The sequence below is a fragment of the Canis lupus genome, chromosome 4, assembly GCF_048164855.1.
Source record: "Canis lupus baileyi chromosome 4, mCanLup2.hap1, whole genome shotgun sequence".
NCBI lineage: Eukaryota > Metazoa > Chordata > Mammalia > Carnivora > Canidae > Canis > Canis lupus.
The window spans coordinates 52,776,246-52,800,588 of NC_132841.1; the positions used below are offsets into that span (position 1 = coordinate 52,776,246).

General features: G+C 37.5%; 1 long non-coding RNA gene across 3 annotated transcripts; it reads right to left on the reverse strand.

Annotated features, from left to right (window-relative positions):
• Window positions 1–390: 390 nt before the first annotated feature.
• Window positions 391–23,576, reverse strand: LOC140632384 (uncharacterized). Of its 3 annotated transcripts, XR_012029941.1 has the most exons (4): window positions 23,263–23,572; window positions 4,373–4,452; window positions 2,571–2,689; window positions 391–502 (listed from the first exon to the last, which is right to left on the reverse strand). It is a non-coding gene; the product is annotated as an uncharacterized lncRNA (long non-coding RNA). The 3 variants fall into 3 exon arrangements; XR_012029942.1 differs by lacking the exon at window positions 391–502 and having other exon boundaries at window positions 2,004–2,689; window positions 23,263–23,565; XR_012029940.1 differs by lacking the exons at window positions 391–502; window positions 2,571–2,689; window positions 4,373–4,452 and adding an exon at window positions 12,592–13,353 and having other exon boundaries at window positions 23,263–23,576.
• Window positions 23,577–24,343: the final 767 nt, after the last annotated feature.

The window sequence follows — 24,343 nt, forward strand, 5'->3', positions numbered from 1 at the left end:
TTCCCTGAAAGCTTAGCAGGCTCTGCAAATCGAGTCATGTGTATCCTGCATCATCATCAACCATTGCCGATTGCAGGGATGTCGGAACTGGGCTGATGTTGGCAAATATGTCACTGATGCATGAGGCCAGGGAAAATCCAGCTCTTATTGGCCTGGCAGTGCTGACCTGGTTTGTCCATAAATGAAGAGCAAATGCAATTTGCAAAACACATAGAACTGATAAGGGGTTACAACAAGGTGGGGCTGAAGTCACATTTCTAAGAACAGGCATGCTTGAAAAGAAGACAAAGGATTTCAAGCTCAAAATTGGACAGGCAGTGTTTCTTAAAGTCTGTTCTGTATACCACCTTTCTTATAATCACCCGAGGAGTTTGTTAAAAATACACATACCTGGGTCTAACTCCAGGCCTGCTGAAAGAGAGTGTCTGGGGGCTGGGCCTGGGGCACTCCATGTTTAACAAGCTCCTGGAACATTCTTATTCTTGTTAAAGATTAAGAATTCCTTGAGGAAAGAAAATAGGACAAGAGTATTTCTATTTGTTTTTTGGAAAAAGCACTGAACTTAGAATCAGTCTACCTGGTCCCTCAACCAGACTCTGCTGCCAACTGGCTGGATGACATCATGGTAAGGGGAAAGAACACAGGATGTGAAATCAAAAGGGACACAAGCCTACCTCCTTTGCAAGAACTGTGTTATGATGGTTAATAGCTGAGCTAAGCCTCGCTGTCACCACTGGAAAATATAGACATGGGCTCAGGTGACCCTGAAAAATCAAGCTATGACATTCTAGCTCTGACATTCTATTTCTTTAAATCATCTAACCTCAATTTCTTCGTCTGTAAAATGGGCTCCATTAGGCTATGCTATTTTGGGAATCCAGTGAAACTCTGTTTATATGTACATATTTTTTAAATTTCAAAAAGTTGACACAAATATGAACTGGTAGTATGAACCCTTAATAGAATTATCGCTACTGAGAATTTTATTTGTCTTTAGATTATTTCTATACTGAAAACGTCCCCTTAAAAGCACAGTATTTTATTATTTTAACAAAGCATGAAACAAAGTACAAAAGGATAATTTTGCTTATTTTTAAAAAGATTTTATTTATTTATTTATTTATTCATGAGAGACACAAGGAGAGAGAGAGGCAGAGACACAGGCAGAGGGAGAAGCAGGCCCCATGCAGGGAGCCAGATGCAGGACCTGATCCCAGGATCCCAGGATCACGCCCTGAGCCAATGGCAGGCGCTAAACCACTAAGCCACCCAGGGATCCCCTAATTTTGCTTATTTATTATGAATTACACTAATATGAAATGGGCCAAATTAACCTCTGCTGATTGTCTCTTTAACACTACCACTAGCCTTGCAGAGGACAAAGGGACTCACCCCAAGATAGTTGAGGTTTTCTATGTATACAAAAAACACCCTCATTAATGGCTGTTCCTTAACTTGGCATTCAAGTTTACAAATAATTTGGCCACTATCTCTTTATATGTAGCCAACACTAGCAAAATTTGATTATTTGATGAAATGTCTTGTGCTTTTCTACTTTACAACTTTGCATTTATTTCATTCCATATCCCTGGATTAAAATGTCTCACTTCTCACCAAACATCCTCCTGTCAGACTCCTACCTATAAAAATATCATGGTTTTATGCAAATATTTAACTTAAGATGTTGAGTTTGAGGCTGCGTATAAAAGTAAAACAAGGGCAGCCCCGGTGGTGCAGCGGTTTGGTGCCTCCTGCAGCCTGGGGTGTGATCCTGGAGACCCGGGATTGAGTCCCACATCGGGCTTCCTGCATGGTGTCTGCTTCTGTCTCTGCCTGTGTCTCTGCCTTTCTCTCTCTCTGAGTAGATAAATAAATCTTTAAAAAAAAAAAAACCATAAAAGTAGAACAAATACACAAAAACACAGTTGATGACCAAAATATCCAATGGTGAGGGATTGATTAAATAATAGAGTTATACTATAGGATACTATACACCAGTCATATACTGTTGTAAAAAATATTTAATTGCATTGAAGGATGGTCATGATATACGGTTAAGTGAAAGTACTATTTAAAAAACCATCAGTAGGTACAATATAGAACATATAAAGAGGACACACTGTGTTGGTCAGTCTCTAATTTTTTATCATATTATAGGAAATTTATTGTATAGCACATAAAGAAGAAAGGAAGAGCAAGAAAAATCTCAGCATTGACACAGCCAGACTTCATAGGGAACTGAACCCCCTACTGACTGTTTCAAAACTGTGATAATGTTCTGAAAGAGGTAGTCAGATAGTCCAGGGATTGATATAATGAATGCAGCTTCTCTCAGCCTCTGCTGATCTCTCAGTGTCTTTCTACTGTCATTTGTGTGTCTCAAATTCAAAACATGAATGGGAGGGTCTGACTCACTCACTTAGTCATCACCCAATATGGAGCCCCTGCACTGGGAAGAGCTATCAGGTGAGGCCATTTCATGGCTAGTGGTCTGCTCAGCCAATAGACAGGTGCCTGTAGCCTTGATCCAATTATTCATGTGCAGGGTGGCATGATCACATAACACAAACCTGGAATGTACATGCCAGGTGCTGCTATGGCTGCGGTTCTCAGAAGCTTCTGAAAGCATGGAAGGCACTCAAAGACTCATGTCTCCCCTCCAGTACATCCATCAAATAATACTGGTTGCCTGAATAGTGAGGGAGAAATGAATCTGTTAGGATTAGATCTGGCTCCCTGTGACAGAAAACCAAAAATTACAATAATTTAAACATGTAGGGGTGCATTCATTCAAGTGGAAGAAATCAGGATTGGTATAATTCTCAAAGTCATTAGGAATTCAGGAGCATTCCAACTTTTCTACTCCTTATCTTAGCACATAGTACAGAAGTCATTATTTTTAGTTACTAATAGCCTTTTCTTCTATCATTTCAAGCACATGGTAGGATTGCACTTCCCTCCTCCTTTGAATTTTGGAGAGACACATAACTTGCTTTACAAATGAACTGTGAGGAGAAGTGGCATGTATTCCTTGCATGCAGAAGCTTTAAGGGCTAGTGCACAATTCTTTACATATGCCCTTCCACATACTGTTGTGATTTTTTAAAAGCACAAGTCAAGAGGAGGCTTCCTCCACCAGCCAGTGACAGCCCACTGTCAGCCCTTCAGTCTTTGCTGAAGTCTATTAGACATTTATGTGTGGAAGAAGTATAAAGCCACTGAGATTTGGGGATTGTTCTTATTGTAGCATAAACGAGTCTATTCTGACTAATATATATGAAAGTCCTCAAAGTGAATTCCTGGTCTACCTTGACTGCTGGAGATTTAACCATCACTTTTATATTCCAGGTGTCAAGAAAGAAAAATGGGTCAGGGCAAGAAGGCCTAATCTCCCAGTGAAGTCATTTCTCTTAAGGATCCTTCCTGGAGGTTCCACACCTTTTCACTTATATCTCATTGGCCAGAATTTAATTTCATGGATAATATGTCTGTCACAATTATTTCTGGGTAGTATAGTCTTTTTGGGGGGATACATTGCCACCTTGAATGTAATCAAGGCTATGTAATTAGAAGGAGAGAAAAGATATTGGGGTAATTGCATCTAACACAAAACATGACTCACTTTCTTCTTCTTTTATGATTTTATTTACTTATTTGAGAGAGAGAGATAAGGAGAAAGAGAGAGAGCAAGGGGAAGGAGTAGAGAGTGAGGGACAGGGAAGGGGAAAGAATCTCTGGTAGACTCTGCACTGAGCACAGAGCCCAACGTGGGGCTCGATCTCACAATCCTGAGATCATGACCTGAGTCAAAACTAAGAGTCAGATGCTCAACAAAATGAGCCACACAGGCATATATATCTCACTTTCCTCTTTTATTTACATTTCCCTATTTTTTTTCTATAAGACCTGTGGTAATTTCGTATGAGAAAAAAAAAATATTGGCAACCTCTCATTTATCCATTAGTACAGCTCAAAAACCACCTGCTTCATGAAGGCATCCTTTATCAACCCAGTAGAAGCCCAGTCTCCCTCCCATGAGTTCTCCCTAAATCTAAATCTTGCTTGTGCTATCCCTCTTTTTTTCACATTTGCCTTCGTCTTCTTTTCTTTTAAGATTGTATTTTAATTGTTAGAGAGAGAGAGAGAGAGAGAGAGAGAACCAGTGAGCACAAGCAGGTGGAGTGGCAGGCAGAGGGAGAGGAAGAAGCAGACTTTCCACTGAGCAGGGAGCCTGATGTAAGGCTCCATCCCAGGACCCTGGGATCATGACGTGAGCCAAAGGCAAATGCCCACTTGACTGAGCTACCCAGGCATCTCTCACATTTGCCTTTGTATCATAGCTACCATCATGAGTGCATGCCAAATTCCCTACCTGATCATAGTTTCCTTGAGGGCGGGGTCCAGTTCTTATTCTCTTCCATCTTCCAAGATGTTTCATGGATGGTAGGTGTTCTATATTGGAAAACGTGGAAAAAAAGAAGGAAAGAAGGCTTGTCAAATACTATTTATTTTCTTTTAAATCCCAAATTGGAACAGAAATGAGCTAATCCTTTCTCCAGAGTAGCCTCATTAAGGAAGTACCTCAGTGCAAATCACCAAGTTCAAGTCAAAAAGAATTTAGACAGGAAGTGAACTCCACAGACATGCAAGAAGGAAAATGAACTGGTTGAATTTAGGTATGATCAAACTTAGGAAGCACATGGGTAGGTTGTGTTGACAGCTAAATGTCATACAGTATAGTACATGAATGTCCTCTAGAGGATCCTGTAGTTTCCCTCCACACTGCCCATGCCTCCTGGTCACTTTGCATGTGAAACCTTTTTATAATTAAGTGCATGGTATTTGTCAGTGACTAAAGACTCTGATATTTTACCTAAGTAAATGTTCATACAAAACTCTAATATACAACAAAGAGTACTGTGGGAAGAAGCTGATGTACTGGCATTATCATCTGGGCAAAAATGTTTTAAGGGATGCTCACAGATTAGAAGAAAAAATATTGTTAAAATGTCTATACTACCCAAAGCAATCCTCATATTTAATACAATTCCTATCAACATACCACTAGGAGGAATGCCTGGGTGGTTCAGTGGTTGAGCATCTACCTTCAGCTCAGGGCGTGATTCCAAAGTTACAGAATCAAGCCCTGCTTCAGACTCTCCACAGGGAGCCTGCTTCTCCCTCTGCCTTTGTCTCTGCCTCTCTCTTTCTGTATCTCTCAGGAATAAATAAATTAAAAAAGAATTCCACCAGCATTTTTCGCAAAGCTAGAACAAACAATCCTAAAATTCGTATGGAACCACAAAAGACCTCAAATAGCCAAAGCCATATTAAAAAAGAAAAGCAAAGCTGAAGGCACAATTCCAGACTTCAAGCTATTCCACAAAACTGTAGTCATCAAGACAGTATGGTTCTGGCACAAAAAAAGACACATAAATCAGTGGAACAGAACAGAGAACCCAGAAATAGACCCACAACTATATGGTCAACTAATCTTCGACAAAGCAGGAAAGAATATCCAATGGAAAAAAGACAGTCTCTTCAACAAATGGTGTTGGGAAAATCGAACAGTAACATAAAAAGAATGAAACTGGACCACTTTCTCATACCATGCACAAAATAAATTAAAATGGATGAAAGACATAAATGTGAGACAGGAAACCATCAAAATCCTAGAGGAGAACTTAGGCAGCAACCTCTTTGACCTCAGCTGTAGCAATTTCTTACTAGACATGTCTCCAGAGGCAAGGAAAACAAAAGCAAATATTAATTATTGGAACTTCATCAAGATAAAAGGCTTTGACACAGTGAAGGAAACAAGCAACAAAACTAAAAGGTAACTTTTGGAATAGGAGAAGATATTTGTGAATGACATATTTGATAAAGAGTTTCCAAAATCTCTAAAGAACTAATCAAACTCAACAGCCCCAAAATAAATAACTCAGTTAAGAAATGAGCAAAAGAATGAAAGGACATTTTTCCAATGAAGACATACAGATAGACAACAGACACATGAAAAGATGCTCAACATCACTCATCATTAGGGAAATACAAATCAAAACCATAAGACACCACCTCACACCTGTCAGAATGGCTAAAATTAACAACACAGGGAACTAGAATTGTTGGCCAGGATGTGGATAAAAGGGAACCCTCTTACATTGTTGGAATGCAAACTGGTACAGCCACTCTGGAAAACAGATGGACATTCCTCAGAAAGTTAAAAATAGCACTACCCTATGACCCAACAATTGCACTACTAGGTACTTACCCAAAGGATACAAAAATACTGATTCGAAGGAGCACGTGTACCCTGATGTTATAGTAGCAGCATCAACAATACCCAAATTATGGAAAGCGCCCAAATATCCATCAACTGATAAATAGATAAATAAGTTGGGTATATATATACAAGGGAATGTTATTTAGGCATAAAAAAAAATTCTTGCCATTTGCAATGATGTGTATGAAACTAGAGGGTATTATGTTAAGTGAAATTACTTGGTAAATATTCAAAGTTTCTCAAGATCTCCAGTGTCCAAGTCCAAAGTTCTAAGTTTGGTTTTTTTTTATCTTTTTTTTAAGATTTTTATTTATTTATTCATGAGAGACACACAGAGAGAGAGAGAGAGAGAGAGGCAGAGACATAGGAAGAGGGAGAAGCAGGTTCCCTGCAGAGAACCTGAGGTGGGACTCCATCCCAGATCTCCAGGATCATGCCCTGGGAGGAAGGTGGCGCTAAACTGCTAAGCCACCCCGGCTGCCCTCTAAGTTCAGTTCTGAGGTTTCAATGAACAAGTCCAGGTCTCTGGACCCTGGTCTTCTTTATCATTTTTTTTCTCCAAATTTTTATTTAAATTCCAAATAGTTAACATACAGTATAATATTAGTTGGGAAATCAGAAACTTCTTTCCTGAGGACATGATACCTGAGTTGAGGCATGAACAATAAGGAGACCAAGAATTCTGTAGTGAGCAGTGAGCATAAGCAAAAGCATAAATGCAAGAAGCAGCAGGGTGTACAGGAGAACAAGGGGGTGGCTAGAGAACACAGGGAGGAAAACAGAGGAGCTAGAGATAAGCCTGGAAAGGCAAGTCAGGGAGATTATGGGAAGGGCCTAGAGACCATGCTGAGTCTGCCTGTGATGTGGAATCAGGAAGTGCTTAAGCAGAGATGTACAATTGTTTGGCCTTTGCCATCTCATGACTGGCACTAGTTAGTTGCTTAGGCCAAAAATCTGAGTCAACCTTATACTTTTCATTATTCATCATTGCTTGTATATCACATCCATTAAACAATCCTATAGATTCTACCTCTAATATCTGGCCACTTGTCTTCCCCATGCCTGCCTCCACCCTCCTCATAGTTCCCACCACCTGTCACCTGAGATGGTCTCCTAACAGCTCCCTGCTTCCAGTCTTACATATCATCTCTTCTCCCCACTGCAGAGCCATCTTTCCTAAACAAGAATCAAAATCTATCTCTTCTCTACTTCCAACTTTTTGAAACAATCCAAGCTCCTCATCATGCCCTACAATAATCTATGTGATCTGGCCTCTGCATACCCTTTGAGCTTATTTCCTCATACTTTCTCCCGTGCCCACCTCAGCCTATCCATGCTAGAGGCCTTGCTGCTCTCTCAACAAGGAAAGCTTATGACTATCCCACCACTTTTGCCCTTGAGCTTTTCTCTCAGATTTTCCCATGATCCTCTCTCTTTCATTCAGATTTTCCTCAGATGACTCCCCCTCATAGAGTCTTTATCTAAAAGACCACTTTTCCCATTCCTCCTCCACACAACTAATCTCTGTCTTCTTGTCTTGCATCACTCTTTTTTAAAATACTTATCAAAATCTTGTTTCTGTGTTACTCTCATTCTCTATCTCTTCTTCTAGAATCTTACATTTATTTGTTACTCCCTCATTCTCTATCTACCTTTCTAGAATACTCTATTCAAAAGAGAGCAACAAATATGTCTGTCTAGTTCACTCTATCCCTATATCCTAGAACCACAATCTGAGCTCATAAGAGGTGTTAAAAAAATATTTGTGAAGCTAGAGGATACAGAAAATGAGCATGTTTGAGGCAAGATTATTTTGTAGACTGGTTGAGGTATCTAAGAATTGGTTTCCATAGCTGGATTCAATCTTTCCTTAATCTTCTGCACCCATGTTTCTCCCTCATCCCCATGTTTCCTCCCAGATCCTGAGACCACTTTCTAAGGTCTTTAAAAAGAAGAGCTTTACCTGTATGAATCCCACCTACAAAATAGGAGTATTGAGACTCCCTTAAAAATTAGTTGAAAAGATCAAATAAGAGAATGTAAGTGAAAACTACTACCTAGAACTTGATGACAAATTTAGACTCCAGGGAATAGATTATTACAAGAAGCTTGAATTCAATGCATACACAAATACTATTATATAATATTCTGATATGTAATATTTATTTAATTTCATGTTTAAAATTTTCCTGCTAGACTATAGAGACCAATTTCTATTCTTTCTTGTACTTCCCTAGACCCCCCACCCCAATGCCTAACACAGTATCTGCTGTCCATTGATTTCACAGAAAACAAACAGCTTTTGCTCCAGAATTAGGCACATCTGGAATTCTCTGCTTGCTAGAACAATGAACTACCAGGATACACTGATTCCCTAACTGAATGACCTCTAAGATCTGATTACTCCTCCCTATCTTGCTGGTCTTCTTTTCCCAGGCATCCCTTCTTGTGACTATAATAATTTTTTAAATCTTTCATCTTGTCTACTACTTTCTAGAATATATGATTGTAGGGGTATGCATGTCTAGCTATCCATACCCATGTTGACGCTTTCCTAGGCTGAAGTCAAATTCATGTACACTCTTATTTTCCAATGTACACACGTACATGAACCCTTTTTAAAAAGTTAGAACAAAATATCTGCATACAACGTGTGAATTGTTGATTTTTTAACTTCATAGAGCACATAAATTATTTTTTATCATGACTTATATACAGAAGACAATTTTTTCATAGTATGCTACCCCTGAATTTACTTAATAGGCCTTCTACCAATGTATTTTGGTTATTTCTAGATTCACTATTCAAAGATCAGGAGACTACATGTGTGTGGACATGACTGTTGAGTGACTTTGTACACAAAGACTGGCAAATGTATGCTACAAATTTTTATTTATGTTATCCAAAGTTGCACCAGTTTATATTCCAAGCAATTGCATATGCATATCTGTTTCCCTGGTGTTATCAAGTTTTTTATCTTCATGAATCTGTCAAGTGAAAAATGAAATCTAATTTTTGAAAATTTGTACTTCTTTAATTGTAAGGCTAAGCATTTTCTTAAATGCTAAAGACATTTATGTTTCTCTTTCTTTGAACCTATTGTTAATATTTTTGGTTCATTTTTCTTTTGATTGATGATTTTGTTTCTTTATTTGCAAACACTGAAGAATTAAGGAGATATAGTATAGTATTTTTTTCCATGTTGAATTTTAAACACTTTATGTGGTCAAATTTGTCAGTCTTTGTGTGTGTGTGTGTGTGTGTATGGTTTTGTGGATTTATTTCTTCTTTAGAAGTATCGTTTGCACTTCAAGATTACAAAAGCATTCCACTACATTTTCTTTTAGTTATTTGTATGTTTTATTTCTTTCCTTTTTATAATTAATCCATTAGTCCATATGGAACTGTGTTAGTTTTCCATTGCTGGATAACAAATTACCACAAACTTAGCAGCTTAAAACAACACACATTTATTATCTTACAGCTTCTGTGGATCAGGAGTTGGGCATTATTTAACTGGATTATTTGTTTAGAGTTTATAGCCTCTGATGAAGGTTTTGGCCAGAAACCAAAACCTGTGTTCTGTGTTCTCATCAGAAGCTCAACTGGGGAAAGATTCACTTGCAAGCCCCCTCAGACTATTGTCCAAATTCATTTCCTGATGCTATAGGATTCATGGCATCCTCTCTCATCAAAGTAAAAAAGAGAGAGACTCTAGCAAGAGGAGCATTACATCATTATGTAATTACACATTCGTGATCACATACAATCCATCTTTATCACATTCCAATGGTTAGAAGAAAGCCACTGATCCTTCCAAAGGGATTACCCAAAGGTATGAGTACCAAGAGACAAGGATCTTAAGGACCATTCCAATCTCTGTGCTCCACAAATTTATTTTGGTGAAAGGAGTGAGATAGGGATATACATTTCTTTACATGGTTACCCAAGGTCTTAATATCACTTATTAAATTATCTAACTTTCCCTTAACTAATTAGAAGTTTTACTTATTTCTGTTTTCCTCAACAGATAAAGTTTATATATCTCAAACTAGGTCATTTCTCCTTTTCTCATCTTATGTGCAGCATCTGCCATATAGGAAATACAGTTTGTCAATTCCACAATTAGTTTATTGAGCATAAAAAGAGCACATTTCAGGTTCTCTCCCCAAAGGCAGTCATCATTGTCAGTTTCTATGATGTTCTTTCATGTGTATGTAAAACTATATCTTTATTCATATTTATTTCCATATCCATGTCTATCTAGCTATATATAAAGATTAAAATAATAAAATGAAGAAAGTCCATTCATCATCCTCACAAGAGGTGCTTATTTGCAACAGAGCCCAGACAACCTCAAGCAAATCCAAGTATATGCTAGGAAACACTAAATCAGTTAGTAAAGCCAATAGCTGACACTAATCATGCTCATAAATGAGCCAAACTCAGGATCATGACAAGGAAGTGGGCATGACTGGGACATTTCTGAGGATATAAGCATATCCCAAAGAAGACTACATAGATAACAAAGAAGGAGAGAATGGTAGGAAAACCCAGCTGCTAGCAAGTTCCATGCACTTGAATTGCCATTGTGTCCACTTGGTGCTTTGTGGATAAGATCCTATTGAGTTTGATAATAAAAATTAATAATTTCTGTGACTATGTTCTGTTTCATACTAAAATCTGTGACCATCCATTGAAGCCAACATAATTGTCCATCAGAAGCATGTGGTGGAAAGATGATGAAGCACCTACTAGCTACGGCATTTCCTAAAAATTGTCCACCCTCTTTACTATTATGACAACTCATTCCTACCCTACTACTACCTTTTTGGAAGAGGCAATTTCCTATGAATTAGAATTTGTTGTTGTTGTTGTTGTTGGTTTTGGGTTTTCTTAGATTTTATTATTTATTTATTTATTTATTTATTTATTTATTTATTTATTTATTTTTATTCATGAGAGAGAGAGAGAGGCAGAGACACAGGCAGAGGGAGAAATAGGCTTCAAGCAGGGACCCCAAGTTGGACTCGATCCCAGGTCTCCAGGATCATGCCCTGGACGGAAGACCCCACCAAACCACTGAGCCAGCGGGGCTGCCCAAGATTTTATTTATTTACCCATGAGAAACAGAGAGAGAGAGAGAGGCAGAGACACAGGTGGAGGGAGAAGCAGGCTCCATGCAGGGAGCCAGACATGGGACTCGATCCAGGGTCTCCAGGATCATGCCCTGGCCCGAAGGTGGCACTAAACTTCTGAGCCACCCAAGCTGCCCAGTTGTTTTTTTAGAATTGCATTTATTTTGAATGGAAAATATATACATGTGGTAAAAAATTCAAATGTTACCAAATACACATGAAAGAAAAAGTACATTTCCCCCATTTCTGTCCTTAGTTCTCCAGGCTCCAGCTTCTTCCAAGAGAGAGTTGCCAATGTTAATTTTTCATTTCACATTCTTCCAGAGATTGTATCTTACATATCATTATATATTTTATTTAAATAGGGCATAATTTATATATCATATGTATTTATATGGTATGTATAGTATGTATATATCATGCTTTAAAAAATAAAACAGCAGCATGCTTTACACAATTTTCTGCACTCTTTTTTTTTACTTAATGATGTATTTTAGCATGTGTTTCATGTTAGTACTGTAGATAGAGTTCCCTCATTTTTAATAGCTACATAGTATTGTTTGGCTGTAATATAATTTATGTAGCCATCTCTTATTAGTAAATATCTAGTCTCCCATCTTTTGTTTTTAGAATAATTCTTTAATAAATAACTTCATACTTTATAATACCATTTTAATTCACAGTCCTTTTGAAGATCAGTAAGAGATTATTTATAACATAATTTACATTGTTTCTACCGTTGATCTCCATCTATCAAAAAGTTGTACTATAGTAGTTGTCAAACAGAGGTCTCTATTGATAGCCACTGGCTAAAAGTAACATAAAGACATGTCGTGTTTTTGTCCAGATGATAATTTTTCATAATGGAATGAATTTTCAGCACTAAAATTGTCAGAACTGGGATGTGATTTTGAGAAAAAACACCAAAATTGAGATTTAGGGTGCTTTTAAATAACTAAATATTTACGAAGCTGCCCTCACATTCTTGACCAACAATAGCTGGTCAGAGCTAAATAAAAGCTATTCAATTCAGTTGTGGCATGGACTTCTTCAGTCTACCATATAACCAAGATCAGAACCAAGATTGCTCCACATCTCTGAGGTTGCGCTAATTGTCATTTATCATCATACATTCTTTATTTTCCCTTCCAGAACAGAGTTAAGAAAAAAGTGAAACACTTTTTTATTCAAATGTCTTCTCATAGTTGTAAAAAAATAGACCCATAGTCACCCCTATTCCCTATTGCCTCACACCCAGATGCTCCCTCACTCATTTACATAACTACCATGGCCTCTCCAAAATATCTGAGTTTGCAATCCCGTGTTTAAAATAAACAGACTTTCCCCAGGGTCAAACATATTTTCAGAAACAGTCCAATAAAGATCTATTATCTATCTCTTCTTTTTATTTAAACCCTCCTTCCATTTGTCAACTTTTTGGACAGGTTTGACCTAGAAAGGATTATTTATTTTTTAATACCATTTCTTTAAAAAAAAAAAAAAAACTCAGACTGTCCAATGGACTTTGCAGCTACAGTGGCCAATCCATTAATTCTGGAGGAAGAAGAGCAGCTGGCAAAACTAATCAGTGTTGGACATTTGCATTTTTTCCCTTTTTAATGGTCTCCCCTGGTGCTGGGAGATTGGTTTTCTGTGTTGGAAGAAGAGCATAGAGAGCAGCTGCTGCCTCCCAGTCTACTGCGTAGTAAAGGAAAGAGCGTGGTGCAGAATTCATCTACCAAATATCCCAACAGGTTAACCAGTTCTGGAGCGAGGAAGTCACAGCTTGCTTTTGAAGGTTCTTTGTATTGAGTATAAAAGATTTTATGTTTAAGGGAATAAGATGTCTCTCTTCAAATTCTCTCTCTGTATATATACTCTAGGCAGTAAGATGATGCTTCTAAGGCTTGAGAATCTTCTATTGATGAGAGGCTGCCAAAAAAAAAAATTAAATACAAGTAGGAACTTGAAAAAATAAGCATAAGCATGTTCCTAAAATCAGGCAGAAATGTGACGCTCACTGTAAATTATTGAGTGCTTCCTATTGAGTGCTTCCAGGCATTATCAATGCTGTACATGCATTATCTCATTTAATTTTCTCAATACTCAAAGACATGTGCTATTGTTAACCCTGTTTTATAGTTGGAGAAACTAAAAATCAAAAAAGCATAGGGGTTTTTACAAGGGCTCTAAACTTGTAAAAGGCAGACTTGATATTCATCTAGGTCTTTCTGACTTGTACCCTTAGCTAAACCCTTATTTGCTTCCTCCACAGAACAAGCAGTCTATAAGGCGGTTGGTGGAGTATTTTCAGTGAGGACCACCGAGTATATTCCCTTTGGAATCTATAATGCTGCTCTGGATAATCACTCAAGGAAGAACATTTTCATTCTACTCTTTATGGGATTTTTTTCCTTCCCTATCTTCTTCATAAGAATCAATCTGTCATTGGCCCCTTTCTCGTCAAACAATTCACAACTGAAGTAGCTACACTATGACCTCACTTCTATTCTGAAAGATTATTTCTTTTATTGGCCACTTCTCTTCCTGGCATTCCTAAGTGCTCCTTGATGCCCTAAAAAGTTAAATCACTATTTACTAGCTCTTGTTACTGACAGCAAACCACTCACTGCAACTACTTGGTCAAGCCATACCTAACCAAGGTCAGCTGTCCCCTAACCCATGAAACTTCAAGCTTCATACCCTGTTTCTCTCTAAATAGATCTGTAGTGATACTATTTTTTTCAAATAGTTACTTACAATTTGCATGCAATAAAATACACTCTTTGTGGTATATAGTACTATGTGTTTTAATAAAGCCATATAGGTGTATACCCACTACAACAATCAAGATAAAAGCACTTCCATCCTCCCCCCACAAATTCTCTCATGCCAACCCATTGTTGTCACCCACTCCTAACTCCTAAATTCTGACACAGATCATTCTCTGTTCCTATTAATTTACCTTTTTCTATAATGTCATATAAAATGCAATCATATCATGTGTATTCCTTCAAGTCTTCTTTCACTTAGCATAATGCATTTGAAATTCATCCATGTTTTTGTGTGTCTCACTAATACATTCTTTTTTTTCTGATGAATAATATTCTGTTGTAGAGATGTTCTACAGTTTGTTAATCCATTTACCAGCTGAGGGGCATTTGGATTGTTTCCAGTTTTTGATGACTATGAATAAAACTGCTATCAACCTTTGTGTACAGTACTTTTGTGAATACGGATTTTTATTTCAGTTATGTAAATACCTAGGAATAGAATTGCTGGGTCATACAGTAAATTTAATTTTATGAGAAACTGCCAAACTATTTTCCAATGTGACTGTAACATGTGCATTTTTGCTAGCAACATATGATAGTTCCAGCTATTCCACATCCTTGTCAGCACTTGATATTGTCCAGGTTTTTTGTTTGTTTTTAGCTATTCCAACAGGAGTGTAGCAGTGTGTACAAGGCAAGAATTGTGTATCTCATCATGGTTCTAATGTAATTCTCTGATGATTAATGTTGAATATCTTTTCATATGCTGAGTTGCCATCCAAATATCATCTCTGGTGAGATGTCTCTCAAAACTTCTATACATTTTAAAAATTAGGTTGTGTGGTTTTTGGTGATATTTTCATAACATAAAGATTAACTCATTTTATATTGATCTTCCTTTAAAACTTAAATATCCCAGAAAGGTAATACATTAAGTTTCTACAGATCACTGATACCTTAGTATAGATTAGTTCCATCCATTCACTCAAAGACATAAGCACTTACTTACAGGTCTTTATACTAGATACTGTGAATACAAAAATAAGCAAACTTAGTCAGCTTTCAAGGAGAATTGTTTAACCAGATTGCTATCCATGCAGCCAAATAAAACCAGCCTTGAGGTAAAGGGAATTTTATGGCATACAGTTGAAATTAGCATGGCAATTTTAGAGCAGGGGCTCTTGCAGTAATATCCCTATATCAACAGCATTAAAATTACCTGGAAATTTGTTAGAAATCTACTGAATCAGAAAGTCTGGGGAGGGACTTAATAATAAATGTATTAAAAGCACTCTAGGTTATTTTGATGTACATTCAAATTTGAGAGCAAGGAGAATTGCTGAAGATACGTAGAGGAGGAGATGGGTGGTGAAAATTTTTCTTCATGCTCATTTTATATCCATGTACTTTTGAGTAGTTTTGTCTTCTATTATACTATAGTGTTTAGACTTGAAAATTTGGTGGGTAAAAAATCCCCCATATACTTCAGAGTTAGCATCATACTCATCAGAGAGTTACTTCATCCTGTGTGTTAATTCTGAATGTACTCAGTTGGTCACTCTTAGAATGGTGAGCTCTCTCCTCACCATCTCTGTCATTTCTAGCTCTGGTCAACAGCAGCAAGAGGAAAAAAAAAAGCAGTGCATCCTGAGTGAACAAATACATAGCAGTAGGTCCAACCCAGTTTTAACAGATCAATCATTTTGCCACAACATTTCTCTCCTGATTCCAAGAAATTTTCCCTCTCTCTTTTTGTTGTTGACATTGCTTCTCTTTTAGAAAATTTTGAGCACGAGGAAGTTCTTCAAGGAGTTACTAATTCTTGCCTTGTACACACTGCTACAGAAAGGTTTCAAGGGAATAAACTCTTTTCAGAAGAAAAAAGTAAGTCAAAGGCAGGTTATCTTTTTGAAACACATAACCTAATTCCAGTTTTACTTATTCTCTACTATATAAATTTGCTATTTTCCCAAATGATAGCTATTCACTCAACCTGTGCTGTATGAAAAACTTCCAAAATATGTCAACCAAAATCTTGTATATACGTATTCATGGAAGCATTATACAAATAGTCAAAAAGTGAAATCACCAAGTGATAGATGAATAAAACCAAGTAGTGTAACTATTTAATGAAATATTTGGCCTGGAAAATGGGTAACGTACTGACACATGCTACAATGTGGATGAATCTTAAAAACTTACTAAGCAAAAGAAGTCAGATACAAAAAGCCACAGACTGTATGATTCCGTCTATGTAAATGTCCAGAATAGGCACATTTTTAGAAGCAGAGAGCAGATTAGTGGTTGCCAGGAGTCAGAGGGAGAGGGGAACAAGGAGGTATTGGAGTTTCTTTTCATAGTAATAAAAATGAAAATGTTCTTTAGATAGTGATGATGGCTGCATGACTCTATGAATGTACTTAAAACCACAAAAGTATATACTCTAAAAGGGTGACATTTTTGGTTTTTGAATTATACCTCAATAACACTGTAATTTTTTTAACAAAAGAAAAAAGTTGAGAGATTGAGTCTCTTCTTATAGAACAATTTCTCAGGTTGGGTAAGTTCTGTGCAGTAGAGTGGGAGATCATGACGGATCTTGAATGATCGTATAGAGAGAACTAAACAACTACAGGATTAGACCTGCATTTATGATTTATTCTAGAGGTAGGAAGACTTATGTAGAAACTAGTTTACAGGTTGCAGTATGTTAGAAGACCACTAAAGACATTATGCAGCCTTTAGTGTTTTAAATTAAGACATTCTTAAAATGTCCACATTCTGTGAGAATCTTAAAAAGTAACCTCCTTTTTACCATCCTCTGACAAAGTATAAATAAAATTCTACCACAGAGTAGAATTTTTAGCCAATCTCTCTATCCTCACTTACCATCTTACTTGCTTTTGGTTTTTTAACTGAATTGATCAATAGCTTTGATATTATTAGAAATGGATACACTTTTATTTTATTTTATTTAAAGATTTCGTTTATTTATTCATGAGAGACACACAGAGAGAGAGGCAGAGACATAGGCAGAGGGAGAGGCAGGCTCCTCAGGGAGCCTGATATAGGACTCCATCCCAGGATCCCGGCATCACTCCCTGAGCTGAAGGCAGGCACTCAATCACTGAGCCACCCAGGCATCCCAGATATGGATACATTTTAAATAGAAGTTTGCTTTCTAAATTATTCCTCTGGTAAAGGGACCAAGCTGCATATATGTACTTCATAAGAGACAACACAGAGGGAAAATTTGGTGAAGAGGTCATAGGGATAAAATATTAAAGAAAAACATTAGAAGAAGATCAGCTAAAAATTTCACCCCAGATTAAAAGTAAAGCATATTTAGGGATGCCTGGGTGGCTCAGCAGTTGAGCATCTGCCTTCAGCTCAGGGTGTGATCCCAGGGTTCTGGGATCAAGTCCTGCATCGGGCTCCCTGAGGGGCCTGCCTCTCCCTCTGCTTATGTTTCTGCTTCTGCCTCTCTCTGTGTATCTTTCATGAATAAATAAATAAAATCTTTAAAATAAATAAATAAAAGTATAGCATATTTAAATTACGATTTAGAGTAAAAGCACAACCTGAAAGTTCAAAAACAGGACAATGGTTTTAAAAATTATGGTATATTCATGTGGAGATTATAAAGATATTAAAAATAAAACTTCATATTTAATAACATAAATGACTATAATCCCAAAGAAGTTCAATTATTAATATAATGTGATCCTAAGTATGTATATGTATATGCATATATATAAAATCTTCTTATATAATTTTCATATACACATCTGTATTAAACATATAGTTTTTGACATAAAATACAGATATACATATATAAACATATTTTCTATTATATATGAAATAAAGTTTTACACATTTATGTTTATAAAATATACTTAAAATAATAATTTTATATATATATCATTAAAATGTTAATAGGGATAAGATTATGGGTCATTTTTATTCTTTTTATTATAAGTCCTGAGGAGCTAGCATGATGGATATGCCAATAGCTTGGAAATTCGAGCAACAAAACTGCCCTCTGATGTAGTCACTTTGGAAAATATGTTGGATGCTTCTTAAGAAGTTAAATGTAAATTTACCATATAACCCAGCAATTCCACTCATTGGTATCTGCCCAAGAGAAATGGCAACATGTGGCCACACAAAGACCTACCATAAATGTTCACAGCAGCATTATTCATAATAGCTAAAAAATGGAAACAACTCAAATATCCATCAACAAAATATGGCATATCCATACAATAGAACATATAAAAAGGAATGCATAATGATACATGCTACAAAATGGATAGATCTCCAAAACATTATTGTAACCTCTAAAAGAAGCCAGACAAAAAAGACCATAATACTATAGGATTTTATTTATTTGAAATGGGGATGGGAACAGAGATTATGTAAACAGGCATTATGGACCTTATTGAGCTGATGAATGTGTTATGACAAGCACAACCTCGTAAACTTCCTAAAATTCTCTCACCTGTACACTTAAAATGAGTAAGTTTTATGATATGTAAAGTATACATCAATAATTTTTTTAAAAAATAGAGCCCTTTGAAAGATGAGCTTTAAGTGAGCAGTTAGCAGACCTGGGCAGAGATCTACAAAACCACCTTTAGAAGATAGAATGGCTCCCAATCCAACACGACTTGACTATAACCTAACAGTGTAGTAAGAAATCTACATAAGGATGTGTCATGAAATGGAGGGTAGGAAGTAATGGGACTATTGATAAAGGGGAGAGATGGCCTTGGCTTAGTGTATCAGTGTATTAGGGTTTCCATTACTCTTATAATGAGGGATGTAGAGAGGAGAGGAAAGGGGTAGTACTGAAAAGATAGCTCAGTTAGTTAAATGAGTTCCCCTGCACTGATTCCAGGCACCTAGTCCAAGAAAACAGTTGTTGGTTAGCTTGTCCTGCAGCCTTACTACAAGGTAAGAATGAACTGAAAGGTGAGTACAACTCCTTCTAGACTGTGGCCTTGCTCTTGTAAGCTAACAATCTTAATATCCTGGGTACCATAGCAGTTACTACAAATCCAATTAATGTTAATTCATTCCTATAAAAACAGGCCTCTGAGCGTATAAAGCAGAGAGCCTGAGTTTGGAGGGTAGTGAGTTTTCCAGAATAAATGTCTCCCAGGAGAACTGGTCTGAGTGACTGGAGACCTCCTGAGTTGGTAGCCTCTATCTTGATGTATATGCCTAGCCCAAGTGCCTAGCACTTGAGACAGCCCAGCGCAAGACAGTAGAGCATATGATAAGAACATAGACTTTGGAATCAGACTGCCTTGGTTCAAAGTCTGTGCTAACTCCTTAGCAGACTTTGGAAAAGCTACTTAACTTAAATCTTTCAATTTTCTCATCTACAAAACACAGATAACAACAGTATCTTCTTAACATGATTGTTAAAATGAATAAATGCAATCATATACATAGAGCATTTAGCACAGAGCTTGTCACCTGGTAAACACTCAAACGTTATTACTCCTTAGTTGGCATACTTTTTACATTTTTCTGTTTTTAATCATTTTCTTAAATGAATATATGTCATTTCAGTTCATAATCAGAAAATGATGTTATTCAAAAACTTGAAATGAATGTAATTTCTGTTCAACCAGAAAAAAAGAAAAAAGAAAAAAAGAAGAGTAAAGAACAGAGATGGAGGAAGGAAGAAGAAAAGAAAGAAACATCCAGAAATGCTAATGAGGGACATTTTAGAAGGACATAATACTGAAATCCAGGCCTTTCTGTCTAATACAAGCCATCTGGTAACTGCATCTGACTAAGCCTTACCAAGATTTTTCTTATGAGAATTCATTTGCCACTGTTTATTCCACACTTGATCTCTGAGGGCAAATAGGTAGATTTACTCCTCACAGAGCAGGGATAAACAGTGGAAGGAGATAAGAAGGAACAACGCAGTGACAAAAGTAAGGAGTGATTAAAGGTGAGAGGCAGCAAAGACCCCTTCCCCACATTCCTCTCAATTCTCTCAGAGTTAGAATCTAAGTCTGTGGTTTTAGACAAAGCTCACACACAATTTAAACCACAGATGTAGTTCCCTTCCCTAGTCCCAAAGGCTCCCAATCAGCCCTCGGCCTTGTGTAGGGAGCTGCTAAACTCCTACCCACTACTTAATTAATTTTCTGAAAAAATGATTGGCTGACATGACAGCAATAAACATCAAATTCCATTAATTAATACTGAGACATCAGTGTCTGTGTTGTTTCTCAATTACACATTCAGAGGCAGCCCCCTTTGTGCTGGTACTATTTAGTCATGAAGCCCCAGAAAAGTCCATTACAATGGAAGGGCGACCAAAGGTGTGTGGGAGATGGCATCCACATACACCAAAATAATCAATTTGGAGGAATTCATACTCCAAAGTGCACTCGCCAGAGAAAGGTTTTTGGGACCGGATGAAAGGATTTAAATGTGGTTAGGTGAGGCATTTTCATTTTGCTGATGGCCTGGAAGGGAACTATCAGCTTGATGAACACAGAGCTTCCCCTGGGTTCTAAGACACACTCTTTACACTGGCTTTCCCAGTCTTCTTCCCTGGCTCCTTTCCTCATTGTTCTCTCTCTCATTCCTTTTTTTTTTTTCCCCTAACTACAGTCATCTTCAATTTCATGTTAATTCAGAAGAGAGTCAAAGGGGAACAAAAAGCAATCTTTGCTTCTTCTACTCAAGTCAAAGCCCTAAAGGGACCATGGCTCCCATTGAGGCACATGCCTTAGGGCCTGGAGACAAAGCAAACTGTTCTCATGAACACTCAGAGGTTAGATCCTGGAGATAAAGCAATGTGATTAAATCTTGATAGATTTTTGTTTTAAGAACAGAAGAAGGAGGGGGGAGCTCTTGTTTGCCTGGTTACAAAGAGTGCCGTTGGCAATCCCTGCTTAATCAGGATCTTGATGAGCATATTTTCCCTCCCAGGACTGAGACACCAAGGAAGAGTCTATTTGAAGCAGCCTCCGGCCCATTCCCATGTGGTTGCTCCATCCCTGCCACTTCACTGGACCCTTCCCTGAGAAACAGCTGTTTCATTATTCTAGCAATCTTATGAAAATTGTTTGTGACTTCAGTTTGAAGATTATGAAAATAAAGCCTGAGCCCCACCCAGCCCCGGAGGGCAACATGCAAAGTTGATCATTGCTAAATGTCTTCCATACCTTTATAGGAAAGTATTATTCCCTTATTAATAAATTAATAATCTTTAATAATCTTTCCACTTTAAGAATAGAGAAACAAAAACCCAAAAAGTGAAGACATCTGCCCAAGATCACTCCCCAAATGGGTTACAGGTCCCTAACATATACACAGTGTTCAGAACTGGGAGATAATGGCATGGGATTGGCTAAAGGGACAGCATCCTTGCTGGATGCTTGGTATGGGCCTCAAGAGTCCAGATTTTGAGGTTGGTAATGTTAAGATAGGGAGGATTTATTATTATTATTTATCTCATGTAACCATATTTCAAAAGGTTGGAAAGAAGGTGAGTGCTCAGGACTAAAAAGTACAGAGGTGCACAGACAGAAATTAAATAGTAGAGATCACAATGGCATGATTTCAGGGGTGCCTGGGTGGCTCAATCAGCTAAAACATTCAACTCCTGTTCAGCTCAGTTCATGATCCCAGGGTTGTGAGATCAAGCCCTGCATTGGGCTCTGAGCTCAGTGGGAAGTCTGCTTAAGATTCTCTCTCTCCTTCTGCCCCTCCCCACCCCTTTAAAACAAAAGCCAAAACAAAAACAATGGTATGATTTCAGGTTCAGATGTACTCTAGATACAAAAAAGAAAAAGAAAAGAAAAGCTTTTAATCTGATATAAAAGATTGGAATTAATGCTGAGGAAGGAGTCAAAATATTTAATTCTATTCCCAGGTCCCATCATCACCTTGCACAGTAATCTTGATGGTTTCATTTAACCTGTCTGGTCCGTATTTCTTTCATTCATTTTAAGTGCTTGGTTATACCTGCTCTACTGTCAGGGTTGGCATGATTAGGAACGAAATAGCATTTGTCTAGCAGAAGGTTCCAAACAAACTTCAAATGGACCCAGATATGTGGTAGCAGCTGGATGCCTACCAGAGAATAATGGCTAACCTTAATAAGCTTTTTTAAAGATTTTATTCATTTACTTATTTGAGAAAGAGAGAGAGAGTGAGCACAAGTCAGGGGGAGGGAGAGAAAGAGAAGCAGACTCCCCACTGAGCAAGAGGCTCTATCCCAGAACCCTGGGGTCATGACCTGAGCTAAAGGCAGATACTTAACTGACTAAAGCACCCAGGCACCCCTAAAGCTAATAAGTTTTTAGTACATCTCAGGCACTAGATTACCTTGCAAACTATCCCCATTCAATTTTCAAATACTGTGTGAATTAAATACTAGCATTGCTCTAGTTTAAAAGATGATGAAGCTAAGGCTCAGAGATGTTAAGATACTTGCCTGAGGGCCACACAATTAGTAGATGGCAAAGCCAAGATTCAAAGCTAAATTTGTCTAATTTCAGAGCTTGAGCATTCACATGCTCAGCAATTAATTCTATATGGCAAAAGTACTTTAGTATAATTCAGAAAAGCTGTAGCATACCTCCATCGAACACAACATAAAAAACATGAAGTTGGAACACATTCATGCAAAAGGAATAGAATTTCTAGTCCTGAAAACCCCTATCAGAATGGGCTCAGTGGCAGATGGAAAGGCTTGTCCAACAAGGCAGGACTTGGGGTAGACACAGTCCTGAAACAGCCTTCCTGCTCCACAAATCAGTAGTGGCTCCCTCCACTTAAGTTCATTCCAAACAAATCCATTAAAAGCTTCATATTAATGAATATTTTATACAGTTATGACATAGCGAGTCCCATTCAGAAGAGGCTCTTACTAAAGGCTGACACGATGAACAACTAAAATAGCCAACTAATCATCAAGGCCAACGGAAATCTGGTCAAGGGACACAATAATTTTATACAAAGAAAAAAATAAAAGTCGTATAGTCCCTTCTTGCTGATTTAAGAAGACTTTTTGAGAAATTCTACTTACCATGTTCAAATATCGCCATCCATCAGCAAAAGACATCTATTTGGATAATTAATTTGTTTTTCTTCATAGTTTCTGAGGAAAGCCAATGTAGTATTTGTTTGTTTCTTTTAAATTAGGTCTCTTTCTGGATCCTTAGCAAACATACAAGCAAACATATATACATGCACACACACAAAAATACATGAATAAGTCTTAAACTACTTCCTTTAGAGATAGAAAGTGAAGAGAATCCTAAGTGAAAAACTCAGTGGCTTCTCATGTTACTATGCACTCCTCCAAGTCTTGCACCTCTCTCAGGAAAACACTGCTCAAAGATTTTGGAGGAAAAAGAGCAGAACCTATAACAGAGAAAGCAAACCAGTGGCCTGTGTGTACAATACAACTTGCAGATGTGTTCTCTTTGCTTTGCCAGTATTGGCTTGCCTACTGTTTTTAAGAAATCTGAATTCATTGTGAACATTTAAAAATCTGGATATTTCACAAGTGTTTCTGAGTTTCTGACTTCTCTTGAACAATTAGGAGATCTGGCATGATAGGACCTACATTCCTGTACAGTGACAGCCAGCTGGAGCTGAGTTGTAACTCATAGAGGGGCCAGTCACTCCAGTTCCCAGAATCCATCATGTTTCCATGTCAGAAAGACAAGTATTTTGCCATTTGTTATTATCCTTGTGGATTTTTTCCCCTTAGATTTGACCAGAACAACAGAAGGCACATAGACCAGTGGAACAGAAGACAGAGTCCAGATATAACCCATGCATATGTGTTCAACTGATTATTGACAAGGGCATCAAAAACACACAATGTGGGGGGCACCTGGGTGGCTCAGTAGTTGAGTGTCTGCCTTTGGCTCAGGTCATGATTCCAGAGTCCTGGGATAGAGTCCCTGCAGGGAGCCTGCTTCTTCCTTTGCCTATGTCTCTGCCTCTCTCTATGCATCTCTCATGAATAAATAAATAAACTTTTTTTAAAAAAAGAACACACAATGGGGAAAGGACAGTCTCTTCAATAAATGGTGTTGTGAAAACCAGATATCCATACACAAAATAAGGAACTGGACCACTATCTTTTACCACTCACA